Source organism: Salvelinus namaycush, chromosome 29 (genome assembly GCF_016432855.1).
Source record: "Salvelinus namaycush isolate Seneca chromosome 29, SaNama_1.0, whole genome shotgun sequence".
NCBI lineage: Eukaryota > Metazoa > Chordata > Actinopteri > Salmoniformes > Salmonidae > Salvelinus > Salvelinus namaycush.
Genome location: NC_052335.1, coordinates 15,974,207 through 15,982,207, shown reverse-complemented (window position 1 = coordinate 15,982,207; position 8,001 = coordinate 15,974,207). Strand labels below are relative to the sequence as shown.

At 41.0% G+C, this 8,001-nt stretch overlaps 1 protein-coding gene across 3 annotated transcripts in view; it reads left to right on the top strand.

Annotated features, from left to right (window-relative positions):
* The first annotated feature begins 4,323 nt into the window (after positions 1–4,323).
* Positions 4,324–8,001, top strand: part of LOC120023915 (RAC-alpha serine/threonine-protein kinase) — a 43,149-nt gene continuing 39,471 nt past the window's right edge. For all 3 annotated transcript variants that reach the window (XM_038968016.1, XM_038968015.1, XM_038968017.1), the window contains exon 1: positions 4,324–4,452. The gene's annotated coding sequence lies outside the window, so the exon portion shown is untranslated. The remainder of the gene's footprint in view (positions 4,453–8,001) is intronic.

The following is an 8,001-nucleotide window of genomic DNA, read 5'->3' as shown; positions in this document are numbered from 1 at the left end:
AATGTACTATCTAAAATGGCTCTGATTTCAAACAAAGCCATTGAATCCCACATAGAACTTGAACAGTTGAAGCACAATACTTTTATTGAGGTGAGTTACATTGCTATTACTTTAGATTGTAGTTGCATTACTATTACATCGTTGTTGTAGATTGATACTGTAGGTGTGGCTCAATTACAATAACTTTCCCAGTAGGACCCTCACTATAAGTGGGCAACACAGCAAAGACAGATTGGGCTTGAAGAGAAAAGGTGCTGTGTGTGGCTTTCTTTCACAGACTGGCACTCAGCATTTTGCACAGTAGGGGTGTCGCTGTCTTCTGTCACACCATCTGCCTCCAATTCTGCTGTTGCTCTATCTTTCTATTCACCTCACATTCTTTCTCACTCTTGCTTTCTCTCTTTCTCACTCTCCCTCTTGCTTTCTCTTTCTTGCTTTCTGCCTCCCCCCTCTCTATCTCTTGCTTTCTCGCTCTCTTTCTCTCTTTGCTTCATCTGGGAAAACATCCAGTCATAATAACACTCAAAGACCTGACAGATATTAGTGAAAAATAATTTGTTGCAGCTTGAGTTAAAACATACAGTAACCATACTGTGGTTTTGCCATGGAAATTCCTTTTTGAAGAGATAGTGATGTGTAAAAGTGAAAGCCGTGGTCAATTAAAGTGTTAAATGACACCTAAAACAGTTCTCGGCAGGTGTCTGTTGCCTTGGGCAATACCGTATTTCTCTTTTAGAGAAAACAAAACCTTGCATCACTAAATGTGTCATCACAAAGACCCAAGGGAGAAACGGTTATCTTCTCATTAATTGGATTTAAGAGCTCTATTTTTTTCTGGCTGTGTGTAATTGTAAGAAAAACACTTCAGGGGAGAAGAAAGTGCCAGATGCTTTGGCAATCTGACCTTTGCTTGGGGGGCTGAGTTCTTACCGGAAAAGATATATATATATATCTTATATCTTTTTGAATGCACTGTGTGTATATATATATATATATATATATATATATATATATATATATATATATACTGCTCAAAAAAATAAAGGGAACACTTAAACAACACAATGTAACTCCAAGTCAATCACACTTCTGTGAAATCAAACTGTCCACTTAGGAAGCAACACTGATTGACAATACATTTCACATGCTGTTGTGCAAATGGAATAGACAAAAGGTGGAAATTATAGGCAATTAGCAAGACACCCCCAATAAAGGAGTGGTTCTGCAGGTGGTGACCACAGACCACTTCTCAGTTCCTATGCTTCTTGGCTGATGTTTTGGTCACTTTTGAATGCTGGCGGTGCTTTCACTCTAGTGGTAGCATGAGACGGAGTCTACAACCCACACAAGTGGCTCAGGTAGTGCAGCTCATCCAGGATGGCACATCAATGCGAGCTGTGGCAAGAAGGTTTGCTGTGTCTGTCAGCGTAGTGTCCAGAGCATGGAGGCGCTACCAGGAGACAGGCCAGTACATCAGGAGACGTGGAGGAGGCCGTAGGAGGGCAACAACCCAGCAGCAGGACCGCTACCTCCGCCTTTGTGCAAGGAGGAGCACTGCCAGAGCCCTGCAAAATGACCTCCAGCAGGCCACAAATGTGCATGGGTCTCCTCAAACGGTTAGAAACAGACTCCATGAGGGTGTATTCAAAAAGTATTCAGACCCCTTCACTTTTTCCATATTTTGTTACGTTACAGCCTTAAATTGTTTCCCCCCCCTCATCGATCTACACACAATACCCCACAATACCCCATAACCAGGTTCAGACATTTTTGCAAATGTATTAAAAAATATATAAAAATATATAATTTACATCATTATTCAGACCCTTTACTCAGTGCTTTGTTGATGGACCTTTAACAGCGATTACAGTCATGAGTCTTCTTGAATATGACGCAACAAGCTTGGCACACCTGTATTTGGGGAGTTTCTCCCATTCTTCTCTGCAGATCCTCTCAACCTCTGTCAGTTTGGATGGCAGCACAGCTATTTTCAGGTCTCTCTGGAGATATTCGATCGGGTTCAAGTCCAGGCTCTGGCTGGGCCACTCAAAGACCTGTTGGAAGGTGAACCTTCACCCCAGTCTGAGGTCCTGAGCGCTCTGGAGCAGGTTATCATCAAGGATCTCTCTGTACTTTGCGCTGTTCATCTTTCCCTCGATCCTGACTAGTCTCCCAGTTCCTGCCGCTGAAAAACATCCCCACAAGATGATGCTGCCACCTCTATGCTTCACTGTAGGAATGGTATTGTCCAGGTGATGAGCGGTCCCTGGTTTCCTCCAGACGTGACGCTTGGCATTCAGGCCAAAGAGTTCAATCAGAGAATCTTGTTTCTCATGGTCTGAGAGTCCTTTATGTGCCTTTTGGCAAACTCCTAGCGGGCTGTAATATGCCTTTCGCTGAGGAGTGGCTTCCGTCTGGCCACTCTACCATAAAGGCCTGATTGGTGGAGTGCTGCAGAGATTGTTGTCCTTCTGGAAGGTTCCACAGAGGAACTCTGGAGCTCTGTCAGAGTGACCATCAGGTTCTTCTCCCCTGATTGCCAAATCTAGGAAGAGCCTTGGTGGTTCCAAACTTCTTCCATTTAAGAATGATGTAGGCCACTGTGTTCTTGGGGATGTTCAATGCTGCAGAAATGTTTTGGTACCCTTCCCCAGATCTGCACTTCGACACAATCCTGTATCAGAGGTCTACGGACAATTCCTTCGACCTCATGGCTTTTCCTCTGACATGCACTGTCAACTGTGGGACCTTATATAGACAGGTGTGTGCCTTTCCAAATCATGTCCAATCAATTGAATTTACCACAGGTGGACTCCAATCAAGTTGTAGAAACATCTCAAGGATGACCGATGGAAACAGGATGCACCTGAGCTCAATTTCGAGTCTCATAGCAAAGGGCCTGAATACTTATACAAATAAGATATTCAGTTTTTTGCTAAAAAAGGTAAATGTTTTCCCTTTGTCATTATGGGGTATTGTGTGTAGATTGAGGAAATGTTTTTATTTAATCCATTTTAGAATAAGGCTGTAATGTAACAAAATGTGGAGAAAGTGAAGGGGTCTGAATACTTTATGAATGCACTGTAAAGAGAGAGAGAGAGAAAGAGAGGGAGAAAGAGAGAGAACGAGTGAGGGGGGTCAATATACAGTATAATATACAGTAAAGGTTTGCTCGTTAATCCATTTCTGTTGATTAATTTATACAACAGTAATACTTTAAAAGCCAAACTCTCTGTGTCACAAAGTAAAGAGGTATGGAAATAAACAAGCTACATATAAGCTTCCTGATCTCATAACTAAACAAATCATGACTGATAATGAAAGTGTAGACATTTAAGGAAATATAGTTTCTTCTTGAGACAAAGTCTGTGAGACAGAACAGTTAGACAGCAGTAGCCTAGTTAAGCATATAACTACTCCAAATGAGGTCAATGAACCAAAGTGGTGTCACAGAACACTGAAAGTGTCCGAGTAGTTTTCCAATAACAAATAGCTCATGAAGCGCGGCTGTGTGTGTGTTTCTCGTAGTTGAGCCAGCTGAATGGAGGCCTTTTGTCCTGCTGGCAGACCCACTCTGCTCTGACTTCTTGTTTACCGGCTGAGGCTCTGACAGGGGATTTCCTCTGTGGCAAAAAAAGAATCCCTAAACCTCATCATGGAGGCTTTTTACCGAAACTGTGTTGAAGTGTTGTCATTGTGGCATTACCTTTATTACACACTTACACCTTTATTACACACTTTCATGTGTAATATGAGTAGGCACACACACACTACCCCCCCCCCCCCCCCCCCCCCCCCCCCCTCCCCACACACACAAACGCTGCTCCATAATTCTAATGCACTCCCTCCCAATCATTATGTTAAATATGTGCCATTCATGTAACCTATCAAGAAAGAAGAGCCCAACTAATGGTTTGCTATACTGTATACTGTAAGTAATTAGCTTACATAACTAATGGATCTTTTTCTGCATCAATTATAGAGTTACAATAGGTATTAATTCTCATTTTAGCAATAATGATGATAGAACATTCTCTCAATGAAATATAATATTCTCTCAATTACCCGTAAATACATTAGATAGATACAAAGCAAGTTGTTTCTGCCTACAGTAAAGTTCTCAATTTTATCATCATCATCATCCCGTATAACGTTCTAGTTTAACAACACAGTCCCAGAAAACGTGGCATTTTGCATCTTGAGTGACACAATGAGTATGAACTCTTGAAACGGGTGAAAAGGCAAATGAGGTTACGGTACAGGTATTGGGTCGGCTTTAGGACCCAGGAGCGATTCAAATGTCGTTCAGACATAAGGCTCGGTTGGTTTAATGGGAGAAAGGCTAGACTTCTAGTGCACGAGGATACATTAACGAATACGCATGGACATATCCGCTGATAAATTGTCAAAGAGTCCAAGCAATGGCCCGGAATAACATTTGAATTGGTTAAGGTAAAGTACTGTGTTTGATTTCTTATTTTGTTGTTTCAGTCTTCAGTCATGCCAGAAAGGGTAGTTCCCATTGTAGTCAGTGGGATGCGGATATCTTCTTCACCCAATCTGCTGCTAGGCCTAGAACTGTAAAAAAACGAGCCAAAATATGAGAAATATTTACAATTCGGGATATTGTTCCACTTAGCCGACTGTGTGTAATGTGTAGCTTTGTGACGCATAGCTAATTTCCACAGTTATGCACGTTATTACATTTCTTACATTATATTTACGAAGAGTTCACATAATTACTGTAAAATCTTATTTTTTTTAGGTGTCGGTCACAGTGCTCGGGAAACTAAAGTCAATTCCCTGTCATTAGTTGTTATGTTAGTAGTACATTTGCTTTATGCCGCTTGGCATCATTTGGCCACAGCAAGGAGTGTAAATCCGCCGTACAGTGTTATTAGTGACAAGTCCAATAAGTTTCCCAACATCTTTTTGTTCTTTGGTGAAGCTCAGCCTATTCACTCAGTATTGTCTTGTAGCCTAATTTAGTTGAAACTTAGTTGAATTATTTTATTGATGAACCTAAAATAACTGACCGGGACTTGAAGGTTGTTCCATTGATATATTTTCTACATTGTAGGCTAACCATAGAGAATAAGGGAACCTGCTTTTTGCAGTAGGCTAACACGTGTGCTGTAACCCGACTGTAACAATGGCCCCCACTTATTGCGTTATAGTGTGGAAACATTACATCCACATAGGCTACTCGTGTATCAACCCTAAAAGATTGGCTGAAACGTTGTATTCAAACGGTGATATGATTACAAAATGTATTTCATGAAAAGCAACCACTGTATAAAGTTCTAAATGACCTATTTTACTGCATAAAAAAAAAAAAACTATTTCACACTATCTTTGTGTTATAGATTTGTATCATGACATGCCATTTGCAAAAATGATGTGATGTTAAACTGTCAGATAGTGCATCAGATAGTGCATCTGCCTATTCTCAATTATGGATTTTGCCACAGGTGAGGAAGTGCAGTAATCACCATGATTTTTATTTTTACTTTTACTCCATATTACTTAGAGAACAAAATATAGAAAGTTTAGGAGATAGTGAGATTGTGTGTTTGTGTTGAAGCATTTAAAAACAAGATGTGATGGACAGAGGCTAGTATTCATTTTCAATCTCCAGGAATAATTGAGCTGAAATTATGCCTACAGCAAAAATACCTCTCAAAACACTACAATTACATAACAGAAAAAATGACTTAAAATCCTTACACTGACAAAGTGACGGGTGAAAATGTAGCAAGGCTTTCCTCTGGTACCCAACTCAGCATCTTTCGATACCAAAGTCCAAGCCAAGGGCAGGGTTATTGTGAGCATAATGAATAACATGCAAATTATTATTAAATCAGACACCAGACACGTTGTCTCTCTCACACAACTGCTATCTCCTCTTAGACATGCTCCTAAAATCTAGTGTTTGTGGATTACCTTGAGAAGAGAGAGAGCACACACTAACAAGGAGGTCAGACAGGATTCAAGGCAGATTTGTGGTGATGCCAGGGTACCACTGACAGTTTTTCGGAGGAGGAAGGGGGAGCATATTGAGGCTTAAAACAAACAAGTTGCCATGAAAATAATCCATTGCAGTTGGGAACAGTTCTCTACTAAATGCCAATATCTTTGTTTGATCATGGTCAATACTCACAGTTGTTGCTAAACATGGCAGATAAATAATTTTAAAGCCAAAAATGAGATGGTTACGAACATCTCACATATAATGTGTGTGCCTGGGGTTGTTTTGAGGAACAGGAGACCTAAAACATAATACAAAGACTGAAAAAAAACACCAGAGGATGGAGAGTGTAAGAGACAGGCTGTGACAACTTTTTGAAGTAAGCAGTAGTGTGAACTGTTTGCCCTGTGGATGTAAATACCTCAAATTTGGTCGTAGCCTGAATATGAGGAATGTCTCTGGAATCTGCTGCTGTAGCACAGACAAGCGTATTGTGCCGGTCAGCGAGCCAAGAGGTTCAGATGTACAATCAGACAAATGGCAAGAGGAGTTGTTGTGTCAACCGCGCGCACACACACACATACACACAACCTCCAGATCTCATGACATTTTAACAAGGGGTCCACCCTCACCTCTTACAACTCTCAAAGCATTTCACTGTCTCTGTGTGTTTGAGAAAGATAACCCTTTGAATCCCATCAGAGGTCAAGGAGTGGGGCAGCATGAAGGATATCAGTCAAACAACATGTCAGTATTTGAGTCTTTCAACCCAATTTATTGTCTAGACAGATGAGGTCTGGAAGAAACGTCTAATCATGGCTACTTCTCAAGGGTTTACAAATGAACTAGCCACAACCACCTTAAAACAGACACTTCTGTTTGCAATCCATAGTCAGTCTCTTTTGAACTCTTTCTCACGCACAGACATCCAGTCAAGCTTACAGCGCCAGCCTAGTTGTTACACCCAGTAATAGTCTCTCTTAACTAAGCTGAGTGTATTTCATATGCTTATGTTTTACAGGGAGGTAAAATATGCTGTACACTAATTGCATAAATAAGCACTCTTTTACCCATCTTCACGCTCATCAGAAAAAATGTGGCTACTCACTCAAGGTGGTCCATTTGAAAACAAGGGGGGTGGTGGTTGCTTAGTTACCTAACATAAAAACAAACAACAATCTAAACACTGTAATTCAGAGGCGAACCACCCTGTCCAAAGTCATTAGAATTCAAGGAATGGATCTGGAAATGAGTTTTATATTTGGGTCCTGTAAATGCTCCTTCTATGCTATTCACCCACTCATTGTTCCCTTTTGCTCAGCCTGTTCCCGAACATTAGCAATTAACGCAAAGGATGTTGACAGCGTGCTGAATATGAGGATATTGACAGTCTGCTGAATGTGAGGATATTGACAGCCTGCTGAATGTGAGGATATTGACAGCCTGCTGAATGTGAGGATATTGATAGCCTGCTGAATGTGAGGATATTGACAGCCTGCTGAATGTGAGGATATTGACAGCCTGCTGAATGTGAGGATATTAACAGCCTGCTGAATGTGAGGATATTGACAGCCTGCTGAATGTGAGGATATTGACAGCCTCTTTTAAACAACTCTTAACAGAAGTTACCTCCACACTGATTACATGAGTAACTTTTGTCACATTTCTGTCTCAATTGATTCTGACAGATTATTCAAAGTTGCCAGACATGATTGGAAACAACAGTCAATCTGAAGAAAGTCGCAACACACAGGATTGGGGGTCTTTCTTTAGAATATTGTGTACTAGAAGGTAAGGGATCATTAGCAAACATGGTCAGTGGTCACCTGGTTAGTAACCAAACAGAACAGCAAACAAAATAGTAGGTCTAGTATGGGCAACGTGGCTGACTCTTGTATTTGCATCATTTCACCCATTTAGTGGAATGAACCTGGTGAACTCTACCTGTTAGCAACTGTACCTGGCAGAAACAGCTGCTACATGTATGAGTCGTTAGGATTAAGGGTGATTCCACCCAAAAGCCCTCCCTCAGC